Below are 23,027 nucleotides of genomic sequence, written 5' to 3'. Positions count from 1 at the left end.
TCAACTTAGATGCACACATGAATCCTTACATAGCACTGACCAATAGTAATATTTTATAATAACAAATTAGTGATTGCGGACCGCGCCACATACACGCCCGCCGTCTTTAAAAAATATATCAGGACTGTGGTAACAGAAGACTTTTACAATTCTTCAGCTGTCAAAAAATAAGAAACACAAAATATCGCTATCTATACAATTTATAAACAATTCGTATTCTGCACCGTGGCGCATAAGATATTCTTTGAAATGTCAGGTGATCGCTGCTCAGCGACGATCTAAGAAATTTTTACACAAATTGTATGGCTTTTATGAGCCTGTATGGTTAGATTATCGAATGTAAGTTTATTTAAGCTATCGAAACAGATACTAATATTACATACTATAGTCGTATTTGATTATTTTCGAGTTTCCGTTTTCTTTTCAGACGGGAGAAACCGTATTTTAATCCTAGAGGGATAATGATCTGAATCAAATTCCCCGTTCGTGATCACGTTAACATTCATGATTTCCTTCATATTTCTTTTGGATGTGAGCGTGTGATCCAGCTGATATTCTCCTGGAATGTATGTACTGCCATAGCCCAATTATTTCTCCTAAAATCAGTTTTCAGATAGGACGATATTAATATACGTGTAATAGGGAAGAGTGCTGTAACTCTGAACACTTTTCAGACTTTCGCCTCTGTGACAGAAGATTAATATATTTTGTTGTTCCATTTGGATATGATAGCATTCACTTTTCGTGTTCCGCGTTCTTGTTCTGAAATTACAAAAACTACTAAAAAAAGTAATTTTTTTCCAAATGTGAAAATGTTCGAAGGTGTAACACTCATGTAGCTAGAAAAAATATTCAGTTGGAAGATAAAAGATTGCCGTAAAATTCTGTTACTGAGGAACTTGGCTCCCTCTGATATTCACCTCTTCACTCACATGAATCGTTGGCTATGAGGACAGCCTTTTTGGCACAGACAACGCGCTGCAGACCAGCGTAGGGAATCGGCGGAAGACACAGGCGGCTGCCTCCTGCGACGGGCGTATTAGAGAGTTGATACAACGCTACGACAAATGTCTAAGTCGGAGCGGCGAGTACCTAGAGAATTATCTGGAAGGTGTAGCTACGTGTTGCAAATAAAACAATTTTGATTTTCTGTATGGTTTCCATTTTGTGACCGATCGGAGGTTAAAAAGAGGAGCCCTCGTAATTGCACACCTCTAAACGCAGAGAGCTATGACTTATACAAGTCCCAGTACTAAAAATGTCAGAGTACAACGAGACGTGCCAGAGACGCTGCCATATCATAAGACAAAGACAAGTTACGTAATCGCGTTTTGTGTGAAGCAGTGGTGTGTGAGGAGCAGCGGTCAGCACAAGCGTCACGTCGTGGCCAGTCGCCTCCTGCCCTCTCTCTTGTCACTGCCAGGTCCAGACTAAACACAGGGAGCGTTCGTTGTCAGCGCGTGATGTGTGCGCCGAACGATTCCGAAGGAGGAAGACAGAGCAACATTTATTTTTCTTCTGAGGTGAAAAAGAATATCAGCGACAACATTTCCTCGAGGCACCAGCCATGCAAAAGAAGTGTTTATTATTCCCGAAAACATAAGTTCGTTGACGTCTATTTAGTGGTAGGTGAGAATCGTCATTTAATTGTATGTATGAGCAATCTGTACAGGATGTAATGAACCTGGCCGATACCACACCCTGATTCTCTTCTAAAGAACACGGAACACTAAAATACAACACAGTCGAATAATACCTCGTATACAGTTTTAAATCTATATTTATGACTTAATGACATTTAAATCTAGTATACAAATGTATCAATGCGAAATACATGCACCCAAGTGGTGGTGTTTCGAAAATATTATGCAGATTTCATCATTTTTTAAATAATGCACTTCTTTTGCAATCGTTATTAATAATAGTCACTACATAAACATTTATAAAACATGTTGTTGTTGTGGTCTTCAGTCCTGAGACTGGTTTGATGCAGCTCTCCATGCTACTCTATCCTGTGCAAGCTTTTTCATCTCCCAGTACCTACTGCAACCTACATCCTTCTGAATCTGCTTAGTGTATTCATCTCTTGGTCTCCCTCTACGATTTTTACCCTCCACGCTGCCCTCCAGTACTAAATTGGTGATCCCTTGATGCCTCAGAACATGTCCTACCAACCGATCCCTTCTTCTGGTCAAGTTGTGCCACAAACTTCTCTTCTCCCCAATCCTATTCAATACTTCCTCATTAGTTATGTGATCTACCCATCTAATCTTCAGCATTCTTCTGTAGCACCACATTTCGAAAGCTTCTATTCTCTTCTTGTCCTAACTATTTATCGTCCATGTTTCACTTCCATACATGGCTACGCTCCATACGAAAACTTTCAGAAATGACTTCCTGACACTTAAATCAATACTGGATGTTAACAAATTTCTCTTCTTCAGAAACGCTTTCCTTGCCATTGCCAGTCTACATTTTATATCCTCTCTACTTCGACCATCATCAGTTATTTTGCTCCCGAAATAGCAAAACTCCTTTACTACTTTAAGTGCTTCATTTCCTAATCTAATTCCCTCAGCATCACCCGACTTAATTAGACTACATTCCATTATCCTTGTTTTGCTTTTGTTGATGTTCATCTTATATCCTCCTTTCAAGACACTGTCCATTCCATTCAACTGCTCTTCCAAGTCCTTTGCTGTCTCTGACAGAATTACAATGTCATCGGCGAACCTCAAAGTTTTTATTTTTTCTCCATGAATTTTAATACCTACTCCGAATTTTTCTTTTGTTTCCTTTACTGCTTGCTCAATATACAGATTGAAAAACATCGGGGAGAGGCTACAACCCTGTCTTACTCCCTTCCCAACCACTGCTTCCCTTTCGTGTCCCTCGACTCTTATAACTGCCATCTGGTTTCTGTACAAATTGTAAATAGCCTTTCGCTCCCTGTATTTTACCCCTGCCACCTTTAGAATTTGAAAGAGAGTATTCCAGTCAACATTGGCAAAAGCTTTCTCTAAGTCTACAAATGCTAGAAACGTAGGTTTGCCTTTCCTTAATCTTTCTTCTAAGATAAGTCGTAAGCTCAGTATTGCCTCACGTGTTCCAGTGTTTCTACGGAATCCAAACTGATCTTCCCCGAGGTTGGCTTCTACTAGTTTTTCCATTCGTCTGAAAAAAATTCGTGTTAGTATTTTGCAGCTGTGACTTATTAAACTGATAGTTCGGTAATTTTCACATCTGTCAACACCTGCTTTCTTTGGGATTGGAATTATTATATTCTTCTTGAAGTCTGAGGGTATTTCGCCTGTTTCATACATCTTTCTCACCAGATGGTAGAGTTTTGTCAGGACTGGCTCTCCCAAGGCTGTCAGTAGTTCCAATGGAATGTTGTCTACTCCGGGGGCCTTGTTTCGACTAAGGTCTTTCAGTGCTCTGTCAAACTCTTCACGCAGTATCATATCTCCCATTTCATCTTCATCTACATCCTCTTCCATTTCCATAATATTGTCCTCAAGTACATCGCCCTTGTATAGACCCTCTATATACTCCTTCCACCTTTCTGCTTTCCCTTCTTTGCTTAGAACTGGGTTTCCATCTGAGCTCTTGATATTCATACAAGTCGTTCTCTTATCTCCAAAGGTCTCTTTAATTTTCCTGTAGGCAGTATCTATCTTACCCCTAGTGAGATAGGCCTCTACATCCTTACATTTGTCCTCTAGCCATCCCTGCTTAGCCATTTTGCACTTCCTGTCGATCTCATTTTTGAGACGTTTGTATTCCTTTTTGCCTGCTTCATTTACTGCATTTTTATATTTTCTTCTTTCATCAATTAAATTCAATAGTTCTTCTGTTACCCAAGGATTTCTACTAGCCCTCGTCTTTTTACCTACTTGATCCTCTGCTGCCTTCGCCACTTCATCCCTCAAAGTTACCCATTCTTCTTCTACTGTATTTCTTTCCCCCATTCCTGTCAATTGTTCCCTTATGCTCTCCCTGAAACTCTGTACAACCTCTGGTTCTTTCAGTTTATCCAGGTCCCATCTCCTTAAATTCCCACCTTTTTGCAGTTTCTTCAGTTTTAATCTACAGGTCATAACCAATAGATTGTGGTCAGAGTCCACATCTGCCCCTGGAAATGTCTTACAATTTAAAACCTGGTTCCTAAATCTCTGTCTTACCATTATATAATCTATCTGATACCGTTTAGTATCTCCAGGGTTCTTCCATGTATACAACCTTCTTTCATGATTCTTAAACCAAGTGTTAGTTATGATTATGTTGAGCTCTGTGCAAAATTCTACCAGGCGGCTTCCTCTTTCATTTCTTAGCCCCAATCCATATTCACCTACTATGTTTCCTTCTCTCCCTTTTCCTACACTCGAATTCCAGTCACCCATGACTATTAAATTTTCGTCTCCCTTCACAATCTGAATAATTTCTTTTATTTCATCATACATTTCTTCAATTTCTTCGTCATCTACAGAGCTAGTTGGCATATAAACTTGTACTACTGTAGTAGGTGTGGGCTTCGTATCTATCTTGGCCACAATAATGCGTTCACTATGCTGTTTGTAGTAGCTTACCAGCATTCCTATTTTCCTATTCATTATTAAACCTACTCCTGCATTACCCCTATTTGATTTTGTGTTTATAACCCTGTAGTCACCTGACCAGAAGTCTTGTTCCTCCTGCCACCAAACTTCACTAATTCCCACTATATCTAACTTCAACCTATCCATTTCCCTTTTTAAATTTTCTAGCCTACCTGCCCGATTAAGGGATCTGACATTCCACGCTCCGATCCGTAGAACGCCAGTTTTCTTTCTCCTGATAACGACATCCTCTTGAGTAGTCCCCGCCCGGAGATCCGAATGGGGGACTATTTTACCTCCGGAATATTTTACACAAGAGGACGCTATCATCATTTAATCATACAGTAAAGCTGCATGCCCTCAGTAAAAATTACGGCTGTAGTTTCCCCTTGCTTTCAGCCGTTCGCAGTACCAGCACAGCAAGGCCATTTTGGTTATTGTTACAAGGCCAGATCAGTCAATCATCCAGACTGTTGCCCTTGCAACTACTGAAAAGGCTGCTGCCCCTCTTCAGGAACCACACGTTTGCCTGGCCTCTCAACAGATACCCCTCCGTTGCGGTTGCACCTACGGTACGGCTATCTGTATCGCTGAGGCACGCAAGCCTCCCCACCAACGGCAAGGTCCATGGTTCATGGGGGGGTTATAAAACATAATCACAGAAATATGCGGAAGAGAGGGTTTTACCGTTGTAAAGTTTTCAGAATTTCGCCCATAGCCAGCGTTGCCATGGAAGTTTAATACATTATCTTATCTCCTTTTTAAATAATGGCATTCACTTTTTATGAACTGCCGTCTTGTCCTGACATTTCAACACCTCCTTCCGTAAATTAAGGTTTTTCCAATATGAAAAAACACTGAAGCGCCAAAGAAACTGGTTTAGGCACGCGTATTCAAACACAGAGACATGTGAACAGGCAGAATACGGCTTTGCGGTAGGCAGCACCCATAAAAGACAAGTGTTTGGCGCATATGTTAGATCGGTTACTGGTACTACAGTGGCAGGTTATCAGGATTTAAGTGAGTTTGAACGTGGTGTTATGGTCGGCGCACGAGCGATGGGACACGGCATCTCCGAGGTAGAGGTGAAGTGTGGATTTTCCCGTACGACCATTTCACGAGTGTATCGTGAATATCAGGAATCCGATAAAACATCAAATCTTCGAAATCGCTCGGGCTGGAAAAAGACCCTAGAAGTACGGGATCAACGACGACTGAAGAGAATTGTTCAATGGGACTAAAGTGCATCCCTTCCGCAAATTGCTGAAGATTTCAGTGCTGGGTCATCAGTAAGTGTCAGCTTGAGAACCATTCAACGAAACATCATCTATATGGGCTTTCGGAGCCAAAAGCCCAGTCGTGTACCCTGGCTGAAGCACTCACACAAAGCTTTATGCCTCGCCTGTGCCCGTCAACACCGTCATTGGACTGTTGATGACTGGAAACATGTCGCTGGTCGGACGAGTCTCGTTTCAAATTGTATCGAGCGAACGGACGTGTACGGGTATGGAGACAGTCTCATGAGTCCATGGACCCTGTGTGTCAGCAGGGGACTGTTCGAGCTGATGGAAGCTCTGTAATGATGTGGAGCGCGTGCAGTTGGAGTGATATGGGACCCCTGATACATCTAGATAAGACTCTGACAGGCGACACGTACGTAAGCATCATGTCTGATCACCTGTATCCATTCATGTCCATTGTGCATTCTGACGGACATGGGCAACTCCATCAGGACAACGTGACACCCCACACGTCCAGAATTGTTACAGAGTGGCTCCAGAAACACTCTTCTGAATTTAAAAGTTCCCCAGACATGTACATTATTGAGCCTAGCCACGTGTTGTTCAGAAGAGATCTCCACCCACTCGTACTCTTACGGATTTATAGACAGCCCTGCAGGATTCATGGTCTCAGTTCCCTCCAGCACTATTTTAGACATTAGCTGAATCCATGCCACGTGGTGTTGCGGCACTTTTGCGTGCTCGCGGGGGCTCTACACGATATTAGGCAGGTAATCCAATTTCTTTGGCTCTTCAGTGTATATTCCAAGATATAACACGGTACGTTCCTATAAACAAATATTCGACTGAAATTTAAAAGCTCTGTCGTCGATAAAATCTTGTAGTACTGTACTTAATTATCAGAAACTAGTTACAAGATACATACAGTTTGAAATATAGGGAGTGGACAAAACTATGGAACCACCGTAAACACTACACATTACCATGCCTAAAACGGTGTACGTAAACTGTTGACATTCAGACTAACTTGCAGTCGTCTCGGATTGCATAAATGCGGGTCCTGCATGATTATCAAGGGAATCTTATATCATTATTTCTGGAAAATAGTGGCAAGAACAGCTAACGATGATGGAAGCGATCATGCTCTTAATTAGACCATAAATGCTCAATAATAATAAGACATGGTAACTGTGGCGGCGTGGGGCATGCACCAATTCGTCCTTGAGCTCACAAAACCTGCCCTGGACGATGCGAACTGTGTGAACAGGAGCCCTGTCACCTTCGAATACTGCATCACCATTGGGGAGCGTATATTGTGGACGCGATCAACCAAAATGGACACATGTCCTTTGGCAGTAACGCGACCTTGTAGAGTATCCATGGGGCCTGTGGAATACGATGATATAGCTGCCCTGCCATGTTTCACATTTGAGAAGTAAACTAGGACAGAAGTTGGAAACAGTGTGAAACAAAACTCATCCAGTTACTGGCCTTTGGCAAGTGCGACACTCAGTTCTGTAGTGACTTTTGCAGCTCCAATCATCTTGTTTTTCGTCACAATCCTCTTCAAGGACCGTCTGTCACGATAACTTTCACACACTCGTCTGTGTTGTGACTTAGTGGATGACGTATTCTGCTTTCTCTGCAAGCGGTATACACCATCGAACCGGCATCTATTAAAACTCCAGAAACCTTGGCTGTCTTGGTAATTGAAATAGTAGGGCAACAAGGACATTATCCCAATCTGCATTGTTGCCAAATTTATTCAAGGTGGCGAATCCAAATAGAAGTGGCGATATGGCAATGACAACATGGTGGGAAGTTCAAATTTTGGCTGGAAAATAGATCAACTGGACTCCCACCACTAACCTAGCCCCCTCCATCCCCGTCCCCTCCCCCCTCCACAAGAAAATGGTGGGGAAATTTTGGCGGGAAAATAGGTCACTTGGGCTACCTCCACTAACCTAAGTCATCCAACCACCACCTCTTCCTTGGAATTGGCGTTAATGGTAAACCTCTCAGTCACCGTAGGACTTCCATCTAATGTGATGAAATGCGACTGTCCTGTTTCGACACATTCCTCTAAACAAACGAAGATTTATGTTATGTACTCCATTCCCCTGTCACATCATGGGTATAAAATCGAGTCTCAGTGTCGTAACTACAGTGATTCTAAGTTAGCTACAGGTGTTTGTGAGGCACTGCAATCCTGGTATATACATCTGCTTGACAGATGTCCTTTTTACATAGTGGTGGCTTGATGTGTAATTTCACATGTCAAACCCCACTGCTACGCGTTTATCAATTTCCTTGTAAGAGGTATTCTCCGTTACTAACGATCATTTTATACAGGACTGCTACAAAGCATAGTACAATTTCTGGACCGTGATCAGATGTGAACAGTGGACACTATACACCTGTGGAAAGCTATATTGTGCATGTATTACACAAAATCTATGTTTTAATGGAGTAGTTTTTCATTTTACAGTTTTTCACCATAGTTTATCATAGAGAAACCTGCAAGAAGGATGTATGTCATGCGCTGGAAATATATTTCTTACACTGCAGTATTAACAGCGTTGCTTTCCACATGACTAATAAGATGGAAAACAGTAAAACCTATTTTAAGTGGAGAACTGTGTAGCCTTAGGAGTGCATGTGTTTATCTTCTTTTTTACCAACACTTTCGTGGTATTGGTCCCAGACACTAGAAGAATACTTTAGAATTGATAGCATAGTTACTTTATGTAAAATGTTTTGAAATCTGTCCATCTGAAGCTGCATCATGCATAAAAACCACCCATTTCTCGTTCTCCTTATCCGACTGCTATTACCTCACAACCCTTAAATATCTACTAATATACACCGGTAAGGAGTCCTAACCTCCTCGGCATGCATGCATCTGGAGAAATCTTGTGCACTTGGCTGGGGGTGGAACAACAGTGACAGACTCATGCACTGTCTATTCTTACACAGGACATTGAATGTAGAGGTCTTCTTCTGGTCAACTGCAGATTAAAACGGTAACAGTGCTTCAGGGCGGGTTGCTCAAAGACAGTGCGAGGATATCTTTCAGTCTGTAATTTTATCCTAAGAATGCGAGAATGCTCTGTGACTCCCATCTGCACGGAGAAAGGTTGAAATTACGCACTATGCTCGAAGTGCTAGTAATACCTAGATTGCTGTCTGATATATGTTTATGTATATGTTCGAGAATTAACAATGAATGGACATACTGCACAGTCATCTATCTACATTTGCAATGGTGCTTGAAAAGTAGAGGAGGAGTGGTTTAGCGATGATATTGAAATTGGGAGGCATGCTGCTATGTCACTGGTCAGTGTTGAGTCTGTGGTAAAATTGCTAAAACTGTTCACTCTATCAACTGTGATACTTATTAAAGTACAATGGTGGTGTCTTTTCCATCCCATCTGTTCACTGGTATGCTGTTGATGACCACATAATGATTGATTTGATTCGCTTTCTTGTAATGGATAAAGAGTTTTAATGGAGGGGCAACACATTCTGGGGATGGCTAGCACAGGAACAGTGATCACTTGCATGACTACAATACGAGGAATCAGTCGAAATGGAACACTGATACAGACCTCCAAGTGATGGCGGAAAAGATGTGTGGCTGCGTACAAAACGTGATACAGCAGAAAAAACAGTGTTTCGAACAACAAAACAGGGACCCCCTCTCTTGTGACAGTCTGTGGGATATGGTCCTCCTACAGTACAGGTGAAGAAACTTTACACCGACTGTACAAGTGACTTCAATCACTGGCTGACTGCTCAAATGGTTCAGTACCTCTATATTAATAGGATCACCACATATGCTCGATGCCGGCACATAGATGATATTCGTTATCGACTTCACTATTGCATGAAGTTAGTGGAGTTTTTTATAGTTCGTAGTTTTTGATTCTCTGTTTGGTGGTACATGGTAGAGAGAATGTCGGGCTGATAGACATGAATGGATCCTGAGAGATGCAGATCTGCTTCGGACTGCAGTACATGCATGTAGTTTGGAGACGCACCGCATTGCAGTAGCAAAAACCTCGTCCTTCTCCCAGTTCCCGTACTGTCTTTTATACTATCTCATGTTGCAGGCGTGAGCTTCGTTTGGCGCTGACGTTACACTTCGTACACAGTTGGCTGAGCTACAAGATTTTCCCATTTCCACCGAATGGTCAAAACATGGTACTGTTGCACTAACTCAGCTGTTTCTACAAAGGTTGTAGAATGTAATATGTATAGCTCTCTTCGACTTCCGCTCAGTTCTGACTTAAATTGAATTATCGCATGCGCAAAGCTGCGGGGATGGCAGGGAAGTGTCTGATGAGCAGCTACAAGATGCATGGGGACTGCCTAAAAAGCCACATTGGAGTGCAAATAGGTTAAAAAAAGTTGACTCATTTCGAGGTATGAGCGTGCCACGAATATGATTCACTAGTGCCTGTAATCATTAAAAGACTTCTCCTTAGGATCCAGGACAGATTTTTATGATTGAATGGAAATATGATTCACTTGTGACTGTGATCCAGCGCAGTTATGTGGTTGAATGGGAGGACTTGATTCCAAATCGCAGACAGCATTTCTACCAGAAAGTATAAGAATATAGATCTGAAAAGCTAGTGTACCTTTCTTGTGACCTCAGTCTAGTATCTACTGTATGTGATTATTTTCAATCAACCTTCACCTATAAACCGATGGATATATCACAGAACCTCTGACCTGGCATTGAGATAGAATGTGTTAAAAATACTGTAGAAATATCTAGCGGCGGCGTGAGGGAGTTGCAAATACCGGCTGCATACCACGTTCCTTAGCCAAATCATTTTATAAATTCGGTGGTTTTGTTACAAGCTTACACCGCCAGCGACATGTAACTGCACTGTTGGCCCATTAATAAACAGTCTGGCGATCACCGTCTATATTCAGTGTCGCGGTATTTGGGTGGAAAACCACTTCATCCGGAAGCAATACCACAGCTTAATTTATAAAGCCAGCATATTTTTTAACATGGTTCTTCTTCTTCTTCCGTATCCGGATGCACCAATTATATCTTCCCTTCCCAGTAATTAGCAACGTAGTTTGCTTTGTCATTGACTTTCAAAATATCATCTTTAGTGCATGTTATAGACATATCTGGGCAAATCAGTAGGTGGTTCAAGTCCTGTATTGCTCCGCATTCGCACCTATCGCTATCACTGTAACCCCATTTAAATAGGTTTGATTTGCACCCAGTTACTCCAGTGCGCAGCCGGTTTAATGACCTCCAAGTTGTAAAAGGTAGTTGAAATCCTGCAGATCCCTCCTCCAGTAGTTCCATTGTGGAGTGTGGCACCATTTCTTCCCAAAGAGATAGCCGCCTTGCGCCGGGCTTGGTGGCGAGCTCTTCAGTAGTTTCAATGAAACTCCTGCGGGATTTTAGCCGGACACGTTGTTTTCGGTGCATATGCATCGGGTGTCGAGGATCATTCTTTTGTTTTGATCTTTCGATCTCGGCGGCTACTTGTCTGCGGATAGTGGGTGGTGCTATGCCTATGATGGGATAAATGATGTCTGTGGGAGTTGGTTTGGGGCATCCTGTGGCAATACGTACAGTTTCGTTTACGGCGACGTCAACTTGCGTAGTGTGAGCAGAGTTCCTCCAAACTGGCGCCGCATATTCCGCTGCTGAGATACTCAGCACCAGACCCGTGGTGCGCAAAACATGTGGTTGAGCTCCCCACGATGAACCTGTTAGCTTCCGCAGTATGTTGTTCCTGGCACAGACCTTTTTTTTAGTGTTCTGACAGTGCTGCTCAAAAGTAAGTGCTCTGTCCAATGTTACTCCCAGGTATTTTGGGCTGTTTGTATGTTTCAGCTCTTCCCCTTGCCACATGACTCGGAGTTTCCGTTTGGCTTGTTTGTTCCTAAGATGGAAGGCGGATACTTGAGATTTACTAGGGTTTGGTTTGAGATTATTACCATCGTAATAGGTAGCAAGTTCTGTTAAGGCTCCTATGAGATTCTCTTCCACTTGTTCAAAGGTTTTATCCTGTGTGGCCACTGCTGCATCATCAGCATATATGAACATTCGTGTCTGGTGGCTGATGGGAAGATCATTGGTATATATGTTAAATAATATTGGAGCCAAGACACTACCCTGTGCAAGACCATTTTTCTGTGTCCTCCATTGGCTGTTTTTAGATTGTAAGGTTACATAGTAGCGTCTGTTCTGTAGCATGCATTGCACAAATATAGAAAGGGTGTAGTCCTTAGTGACATTATACACTTTCTGGGTAAGCAACTTATGGTTAACTGTGTCATATGCAGCACTGAGATCCAGGAATGCGACCCCAGTTACTTCTCCTCTCTGATAGCCGTCTTCGATGTACTGTGTGAGATTAAGGATTTGGCCACAGCATGATTTTCCTGGTCGAAATCCAGCTTGTTCGTTAATGAGGGCTTTGTCCACATAATCAGCTATGCGTTTGAGGATCATTCGCTCCAGCACTTTAAATAAATGACAAAGCAGTGAGACAGGCCGGAAATTTTTAGCTTCAGCTGGGTCTTTCCCTGGTTTTAGTAACGCAATAACCCGAGCTTTCCTCCACAGTTTAGGAATTTGCATTGTTGTAATACAGTTATTCATTAGCTCTAGGATCCATGCTTGTACTCCCGGTCCAAAATGTTTAATTTGCTCACATCTCAGATCGTCGAGGCCAGCGGCCTTATTGTTTTTCAAATCGTTGATGGCATTTTGTAGGTCCTGAATGAAGAACGGGCGAGCTAGGAAGCTAATCTCCTCGTTCAATTTTCTTTTAATTTTGCCATTCCTGATCTTCCTTTTAGTTTTTCCGTTTATGAGTAGTTGGTAGGCTATCTGATCAGGTGTAACTTCGCTGTAATTTGGTTATCGTTCTGTTGGGTCGTTGCTGAGACTTTTGAGCAGTTTCCATGCCTTCCTACTGCTGTGCTTCATGTCCGTCTCTTCTAGGAGCCGGCCGCGGTGGTCTAGCGGTTCTAGGCGCTAAGTCCGGAGCCGCGCGACTGCTACGGTCGCAGGTTCGAATCCTGCCTCGGGCATGAATGTGTGTGATGTCCTTAGGTTAGTTAGGTTTAAGTAGTTCTAAGTTCTAGGGGACTGATGACCATAGATGTTAAGTCCCATAGTGCTCAGAGCCATTTTTTTCTGGTAAGAGGTTACACCACTTTTCCTTTTTCGCTTCGGCGATACCAGACATCAGTACCTCACCTGCCTGGATCGTTTCCTCTGAGAAGGGGTCCTTATTGTACAGTTCTTCATACTTTTTCAGAGCTTCCTTGCTGCTAGCATTGAGTCCAGCGATATACTGGGTGCGGCACCCTCTAGGTATGCGCCGTCGAGAGATTTTCTTGACAAGGTCTATAAAAGTTTCATATGATTGTGTCTCTGGTTTAATTTCCAAGATCTCCTTATCAAGGTCCTCTGTGAAAAGTTCCCAATGAGCTTTTTTGAAACTGAAGCGTCTCTTGAAGGGCATTGCATCTGAGTTGATTACTGCCGTAATGCAGCAAGTTATTGCTCTGTGTTGCGATCTTGGAATTGGGTCCTCTATTTGCTTTACAGTTTGCAGGGATACCTTTTCGGAGACAAAGATGTTGTCTGGATTATATCCTCGTTTCCATCTTCCGCTGTTAAATGATGCAGGCAACTTTGGGTCATGTATCAATTTGAGTTTAGCCTGGTCTGCCCAGATCTCCAGCATTTCGCCATCGTCATTTGTCTCTTTATAACCCCATGCGAGACCGTGACAGTTAAAATCTCCTAGTACAACTTTAATGTTTTTTGAATGGAAATTTCCTGGCTCCGTAAATTTGAACCTCGCACTGGGTGGTTTGTACACGGATGTTACAGTACATGAATGTAGCTCAACAGTTAGAATTTCTATATTTTCTTCGCAGGTCAGAGCACAGGAGCATACGTCTAAGTTCGGTTTCACAAATATAGCACTTCCGTACCTTTCGTGTGGTCTCTCAAGAACTAATTTCATGCCCTGTATTTTTGGTCTATGGCTAGTTGGTGCTCTGTGTGTTTCTTGTATCACTAAAACATCAGTTGTTTCGTTTGCACATGTCAGATAATAAAATTTCTTTATTTACAGATAAGCCTTCAATATTGCAGGAAGTTGTCACTAGTGATGGTCTTGATAAAGGCCTTTTTGAGTCTCTTCGGAGAGTTGTTTTGTCATCTTTGGTTTTGGTGCTCCGGTGTTTGCAGGATTGGCAGACTGAGTCGTTTCCAGGGGACGCCCGATTGCTTGTTGTTCGAGTGGTGAACGCAATCTTCGTGGAGGCTCCTGCAGTGTCCCCCATCATCGCTGAGTTTCGCTGAGTTTCGCTCAGTATTGTTTCGCATCACCAGCATTCAGTTATTGGCGAAGTATTATACTTAGTTGTAGGGGATGCTTGACACAATCACCTTGAGCATCAGGCTTATAAAATATTTGTGTGTGTGTTCTGACATCTGCAAAGAAAACGGATATGTCCTTTCATAAGGAAAGGTAAGGATTCGATGTGGAATATTGCGATAGCTGCAAAGGAAATGAAAGATTTTTGTACTTGGAAAATTATATCCAGCCATAAGAATGGTTCAGGTGTTTCTATTTCCAGAGCCGCAGCCGTCAGGAGGAGGTAATTCTGAAACTTTGCTCATTGTCGAATGTCGTTCGACTGAGGCTGCAATCGTAATATTTAATTGTAAGTACAGTGATCAAATGTATATGTGGCTGGTTCCCTAGGACGATTCATTCTGGGGTGCTCGGTGCCCGACGGAGGTGGCCTGTGGTGGGAACGATTCACGTTTCTTGTTAACGACAGGAGCCATCCGAATGGAAAGGTCGGTTGGGATGCAGTAATATAGCTGACCGAACCATGTTGCCCTCTACATGGCTGAATAGTGAACTAATACTTGGTATGTGTTGGACAGCCTTCGCGATCGCTTGTGTTCTCTGTGGAAATTTGAAGAGATTCAATATGGACGTGTGTTTGCGCTTTAGCATTATTCCTTCCCATGTAAATTGTCCGTTGACTGCTTCTGCACATTTCCCATACTTATTTTTTTGAGAGAACATAACTGTGGTGAGTGTTGAGTGCAGCCGGCCGGTGTGGCCGTGCGGTTCTAGGCGCTTCAGTCTGGAACCGCGTGACCGCTACGGTCGCAGGTTCGAATCCTGCCTCGGGCATGGATGTGTATGATGTCCTTAGGTTAGTTAGGTTTAAGTAGTTCTACGTTCTAGGGGACTGATGACCACAGATGTTAAGTCCCATAGTGCTCAGAGCCATTTGAACCATTTTTTGTTGAGTGCATCTGGTGGATGGGCGTAGAAAGCAAGCAAGTAATCAGGTCAGGGTCAAAAATAGTAATGCCTTTGCGCCGAGGGGAACTGACCAGGCTTTTGTAAACAGTTCAGAGAGTGACCTAGATCTGTTGAGGGTGCTCTCGTCATTCATCAGGCCAGTGAGTGTGCAGGGGCAGATGACTTGTACTGTCAGCTGTAGTAGATGACCGCCCAATCTTGCGGGAAATATAGTGCTGCAAGGAGTATATACAGTGCATGTGCTTATGTTATCTGTCTACGGTGTATATGTATGAGGGTCTGGTGGTCGATAGCTTTATCCAGGATGCGGAAGTGGTGATTTTGTATGGAACAAGGTACGAATTACATGTTTACTACATCGATATGGTATGTTGTGATGTAACCAGGTTGGAGATCGACTTCACGCTGAAATATTCAAGCTTTCCTCAACAGCAGCAGAGCAGTGTAATTGAGGAAGTGTCATTCCATATTTCATGATCTGTAGACCACTTTTACAAGGTTTAACTTTCAGTGCAATATGCCAATCTATACAAGATAGTTTTGCAAATGAAAGTCTCATATGGAGAAAAAATGGCGGCCAGTGCTCCCACACCAGCAGAGGAGTAATTTGGTGGGTAAATTCAGTAAGAGACAATCAGAATGCTCTATCCATTCACAAGACATTCTTTGTTTTGGGACACAGGAGCCTCAACAGACTGGTTCGATCAAGATGGGGCAAGGTATCTATGTAAAGTTCTGACAGTTACGTGGTGTCTTCTTTGCTCAAGTGTTCAAAGACAAGTTGAAGCAGACCATCTCTGGTAGGATGCTGTCCCTCATCGGCCATTGTGGCATTAAGACATCTCCAGACCAGCAGTTGTAGGACATCGAAGATTCCAGCTGTTTTTCGCTTCTGTAGGACAGTGCTTCGAATTTTGTTTGTGTAATAGTTCCGATTTTCCCGTCTGTGCTTAGAATTTTCCCAAACAACAAGAATGCTTTTACGATTAACGATGTTTGCACAAGCATGTACAGTCATGATGAAAGCTTCTAGCTGTGAGAACAAGGGCGAACGTTTTCCGTTTCTAAGACATATGTTGAAAGCAGGACATGATTTCCAGGAATGGTAGCATGTGATGGATAGGGTGCTTCATTAGGACAATCAGGAAGAATGAATTAGTTGTTATTCTGAAATATTTTAGTAAACAGCTTCTGAAAGCATTGCAAAAGATTTCCATATTGCATCCAGAGGGAGACTTGACTGTTATTTACATATACATGTGATGTCAATATAATGCTCAGGTGCACATTTGAGGGTGAGTTGCCCAGCAATTAGGCTGGTATTTGACCTTCAGGTGTGAAGGCCATGCATCAGCCATGGTGGATAGCTAATCACGTGCACGCCCCCAGAGGCGTCTTGCATGTGGGTCAGGCTGGAGCGGTGTGTGTGCTCGAGACACATCTGGAATCATTCCACCTTGGACCTCTGTAGAGAAAAGTTCACTCATATGTCACAGTCGAATTTCTTAATGTTAGTTCAAAGCCGGCCGCGGTGGTCTCGCGGTTCTAGGCGCGCAGTCCGGAACCGTGCGACTGCTGCGGTCGCAGGTTCGAATCCTGCCTCGGGCATGGATGTGTGTGATGTCCTTAGGTTAGTTAGGTTTAAGTAGTTCTAAGTTCTAGGGGACTGATGACCACAGCAGTTGAGTCCCATAGTGCTCAGAGCCTTTTGAACCATTTGTTAGTTCAAAAGCGTTTTAGCATGCAATGAGTATTTGTGTTCTGCATTATTTCGGCTGTTAAAGCGTTGTGAGTGTGTTTGCAGAGCGTTATACATACATTATTTTTTGACCATTTTACGCATAGTGAATGTGTCTGTACATTAGTGCACTGCATTATTTCGGTATGTTACAAGTAGTTTGCAGGTGTGTGGGCTATTTATTGTGACCTCAAGCACATTAGGGTGAGTGTTTTGTGATCAGCATAATAAATAAACTACCTGAAATCCACCCCCTGATTAAACGATTCCATCTTGCCACTGAAAATAAATAAAGTACACTGCTTCCTCTCCAACAGCTGGACACAAACTGAGTCCTTTTCCTGCCCTTTTTTTTTTTGTGGACCACTATCTTGTGTTAGGGATGAGCAGCTGGGATGACAGCGCCCTCTGGTAGCAGTACTGTGTACTTGGTCAGTTGGATTCTGGACCTCATGGCGAAGACACGCTGCATGGAGCTACTGTCTATGACAACCCAAATTGTTTAACTAAACAATGCATGCAAAATAAATACTCATACCCATCCTGTCCAGCTGCCTATCGCAGATTGAGTCTTTTTGTCGCCAATTCCAAGGAAGAGGTGGTTGTTGGTTGACTTAGGTAAGTGAAGGTAGACCAAGTGACCTATTTTCCCACAATTTTTTTCCTGCCAGAATTTTCCCCACCATTTTCTTGTGGGAGGGGAGGAGAGGGGAGAGGGGAGGGAAGGGATTAGGTTAGTGGAGGTAGCCCATTTTATCTATTTTCCCTGGCAAAATTTGAACTTCTGACCATGACATCATTACGACATTGCCACATCTATCGCCGCCATCTTGGATCCGCCATCTTGAAAAAATTTGGCAACAGTGCAGTATGGGTTGATGTCTTTGTTGCCCTTCTGCTTACAGAAGCACCTACCATAGAAGCATCAACAATTTGCTCACTTTTAATTCACCTAGCTCTGTCATAACGCATTCACAACTACGCAGAACAGCGTTCTGACAACGACTGACACTTGCAATTTATTCAGTGCATTGCACAGGTGCCATTGGTGATCCAATACAACAGCGCAACTTACTGGTTGGCTAGATCTGCTTTTATGTTCAAGTATTGCATTTTTTGCTTTATTTCCATACTTTCATCCAGCTGCTGCAGAAGCTGCTGGAAACAAACGGAAAATTCCTATTTCAAGACAAGTAAAATTGTAAGCACGTTATAGAATTCGTTTTTCTCATATTACATGTCCTTCTGTTACAACCTGGTGCACGACCGACGAAATATGGTCTAATGTCCACATGTTATATATAAATAGTTCTATGATATATCTATAATGGTGGAAACCTTTTATGGAAGTCTCTAGTGTGCATTCCTTCATATAGTTCCAAAATTAGTAACTAGATTGAAGTGCGAAGCAAAAAGCATCATATGTACTAGGTACATTTTCATTTTCCTCTAAGTACAGCACTCTCCCTAGTAAAAGAAGTTCACCCGTCCTACTAAAAAACAACTGTATTGCAATATCTGAAAGATTTTGGCGGGAGTATTATGTCGATCACGTTCGAGTAGTATTGCTGATCTTGCGTCCGTTGGACGTGAATGGCGGAGAAAAGTACTAGTAAACTTCGGAAAATTTAAACAAGTGGCCTGCAACATTTCATTTATTATTGTGTATAGAGTTGTAGCCAACCGCAGTATCGTTTTTGAAAACAGGATCATCCCACTAGAAAAACTCAGTCAACAACGTGAACGAGTACTAATGGACAGCAAGCAGAAGATAAGTAAAAGAATATAATTAAGAACTGCAACTTCAAATTATGATCAACCCAACCTTTTCCCTTGTTTGTTCTCAAGCTATCAAGAAACTCTGTGACAAAATCACGGAAGATATTTCTGATGTTTCCTAACGAAAAATAATTTTTGTAAATAGTAATTTTCGTCAAAGAAAAACAGGAAATAGGTTACAAAGGGCATTGTGCACAACTAATATTCTCCTCTGATTTGCCGTTTGGCTTGGATGGGGATTGTCTTTCTATTCATCTAACTACAAAAAATAGATGTGAAATCGGTACACAACAACTGAAAGAACTGTGCTAAGGAACTTTCGAAGACAGACTATTTTTCAGGACCCTCTATAACGATTTACTTTTGTATGGCGCGTCTCCCACTAACGAACAAAAGCAGACATCCGATGTCACGTCTATAACAGAAAATCTGCGACGCTGAACTCGAGAAATAGTATGACGTCATGAGTCACCAGGTAGTGCAACATTTATTCACATTTCTGTTATGAATACTAATATCATTCTGAATAATCACCTCCTACATTTTTTAAGATAGTAAACCTGCAAATAAGATAGTAAACCTGCAAATAATCATTTGTAGTTGTGTGTCACATAACATTTCTTTCTCTTCCTTAGTAAACATCCTTCATTAGAACGAAATTATGACTCTTGTGGCAACCTGTTGCTGTTGTGGTCTTCAGCCAGAAAATGGTTTAGTACGGTTCATCACATTAGTCCATCCTGTGCAAGCCCTTTCATCTCTGCGTAACTACTGCTAACTTCATCCATCTGAATTGGATTACGGTAGTCACTTCTAGTAATGGGGCTGTGTATGTTTCACAGACCGCATTGTTCTTTCCCATCGGCCTATGAAGTCCTGCAAGGGTGCTACATTTCTTCCCTCATCCTCTGACACAGACCAATTTGCCGTATGAATAGAATGGTGGGAAATTAAAAAAACTGGCACAAAATTTAAAAAATCCTTCATGGTGGACCTTGCCCAATTGTGCTACATAACTGAACTTAGAGTATCCCTATGATATAACAATTGAAGGTGGCTGATCTTTGCACAATATGCCTGTTCGTGAGATCACTTGTTCTAAGTATAATATGGCAGGAAATAAAAAAAAGAAATCCAAGAAGGGAAATGACCCTGTTGGAGGCAAATTAGAATATACAAGATAGCTAATCGTAGCACAGCCTCTATGATGGCAGAATCCAAGACAGTGGACCTGGAGATACCATCACACACTGTATGATGTCAGAATCAAGAATGGCTGTCCGAGAGGGCGAACGTGGAGATGCTTGTGAAACTTTCACAGTTTCCAGATTTTACCTAGCTAGCTGTGACATTACAGTCGAATATGGTGGACTTCAGCACAGCCTGTACGATCGGTTCATTTCTCCTAAGTTTTAAAACAATGCAGCCTGCATATTTATTAATCACCCAAGCTTCTAATATCACAGTTTAAGTAATATCCACCACTCCACTTGCGCAGTTTAAACAATAACCTTCTGAGTTTGTAGTTGCCTTAAGTTCAGAACTATGAGTCACTTAAACACTATGGTAGGAATAGGAAAGGAACGCTCACGTCTTTATTTAAATGAAAATGTGGGAAGACCTCTTCAGCATACGTAACAATATTTCCCACCAGCAAGATTTCACACAGCACCACCTCTGCAACTGGTAGAGAGGGCCACTACCTCTGTGCCACACTGGGCCAGGCTAATGCACTTCACACCTAGCCAAGTACACTGGGCTGCAATTGCTGTGCCACTCTGCCACTGTCAAAGTCTGTGCACATAAGTGCTGTGACTGCGATTGGCCAGCTCTGTGTGTCCCACATATCCACCCCCAGCCCCCTCCCCACCAGGTACCATACCCAACGTTGCATGATGTCTTATGCCCTCCACTACTCAGGTCATGGTGTGTTCCCCTCTCACTCCACCACAACCATGAAGAGTGTGGTGTTTGCCAAACCAAAATATGCTACTGCTGCCTGCACAGCACTGACTGATCATGTATGACACACCACATAAATATTTATGTGCTAGACCTCCATCGAGTCCACACTTCCTTTAGTCATACCGAAGACAAATATGTTTATCCCTCCAGGTCTAAGTCTGTCAGCTGTTTCTAGGAACTGACATAATCGTTATAAAGGTTTCTTATCTCCTCCAGGTAGAATCTGGATGGACCTGTCAGAACCTGACTGTCTGTACTGTTTATAGTTGGCAACATGAGAATCCACTTAGTAGATGCAAATATGTTGTTTTCCCTGCAAGTAGAAATGTGTTATTCACTCACCAAGAAAAGTGCTCAGATATGCAGGAACTTATGGGGCTATTTTTAGAAGACCAAAGAAATTTCACTTGTAAGGAATTTCGAGAAATACTTTACAGTGTCAGAGCTTGACAGTTTCAAGTTACTGTACGCTTGTACACTATGGACAAATTTGGGAGCAATAAGGCAGGATTGTCAAATAGTAATAAATGAGGCCTAAAATCTTCTTATGTGGTAATCAAAGAATACCTTGATTAAAAACTGGTAGAACTTGATTCAAAACCGGTAGAACTCAATCAGTGAACAAAGAAATTGGAAGATGATAATCACATATAAATAGCCTCGCTATTAGACCGTCACTCACCCAAAAGCGGATAAATATGTATGGTCGCTTTGGAGAAATTGGGTTAGTAGTAATTGTATGTTCATTATATATATTCAAATAGTAGGTCAGACTGTCTTCCGTCCTAAATCGTACCAAAGATTGAAACCCTATGCTCCCACAGCTGGCTGTACTAAATTGGCATTGCATTTCATTTTATAGCTGTACTAAATTGGCAATCCAGTTCATTTTTTACTAAGTTACTTATACTGAACTACGGAGATAATATATATACCACCGACGAGTAATGGTTTCGGCCAGCTACATGTGGTCAAAGGGTTAAAATCACTACTATGAAGTGCCAAGCTGCATCGCATCCATCCAGTAACTATCGTTGCTGTGTGTACATATGTGTGTGTGTAGCTTACTCTGTGTGCATGGTTTAACTCATTTTTTTTTTATTTCCAGATGACCTTATTCAGTATCCCCTGATGAGAGGTCACAGTAGGAGTAGATATACATATTCAACATGGCTTTCAACCTAAATTCAGGTGGAAATAAACATATTAACATTGGGGCGATGTCTGATTGTGAATACAAGCCAGCTGTGTCTTTTAAAATGCCATGTTATTGCGGCACTGAAGTGACATTATGGTCTAAAGACTGGTGTAGACTATACGATAAATCGGTTGCAACTGTGGACATGTATGCATGAAATACTCAGATACCTACATTGGTATTAGGCAATCACAAGATCAATCGAGGTATCTTCTCACTAACAATCAATCTTGTTAACAAAACAGAATCCACTCGCAATTTAATGTATAATAGCTATACCATACAACATGTACAACCACTGTTTGTGTTGACAGATGTAAGTTTACAGCTTCTATGAAACCTAATGGGCAATTTACTAGAACAGTCATGACAAACATCAAGTCGCATGGTGGAAGATGTGTCCCAATATTTATGGTTGTTGCATACACAGAACTATGTATGAGTTTGCAACATGTGATGCAGACATAGAACTGCTTTCGTGGGTGACATCTGTGTTTTTTCTTATATTAAAACCCATGTATGCTAATGTAGTCACATAGTCTTCGCCCCGAGTTGCTGGACGAAACATCTGCTTCACAAGGGCTTTGTGCTAACTGGTTCGACTGAGACTCCTTCAGAAAAACAGTATCAGTTGATCGCTACTGCCAGACAGTATCAGATTTGGCTCATGTGGTTATGGCAAGGCAAATTTTCTCACATCCTGTTTCAGGCTGTCCCGATGGAGTAACTGCTTCATTGGTCAACGGCCTCGCGCTGGATAATGTTGTGGGAGCTGCACAGTATGTCAACAAGACAACTGCTCGTCATCGTGCTCTTTGAAAGACACAAAAATGTTTGCGTTATCTCTTATCAGTTGCTTTGGGATGCTAAATTATGTCTGACTTAAATAGAATATGCAGAAGTATTTTCGTATTTGATCGTTTCACATCGCGGGACATTATTACTTTTGGTGAAAGTCTTCTACGTAATACCATCAATGCCTGAAAGAATCTCCTCATTTAGTTGGAACTTGGAATAGTGTTTTTAAAAATTATATAAACATGTTCGGAGTGAACACCACCTGGATGTGTTGGAGGAAAACATGAGAAAATTTGCTTCATTGGTTCACGGGCGTCACGTCGGATAATGTGGAAGCTGCACAATATTTCAACGAGACAG

This window comes from Schistocerca serialis, chromosome 2, assembly GCF_023864345.2.
Source record: "Schistocerca serialis cubense isolate TAMUIC-IGC-003099 chromosome 2, iqSchSeri2.2, whole genome shotgun sequence".
In the NCBI taxonomy this organism is placed as follows: Eukaryota; Metazoa; Arthropoda; class Insecta; order Orthoptera; family Acrididae; genus Schistocerca; species Schistocerca serialis.
Note: the sequence above shows the minus strand (reverse complement) of the source record.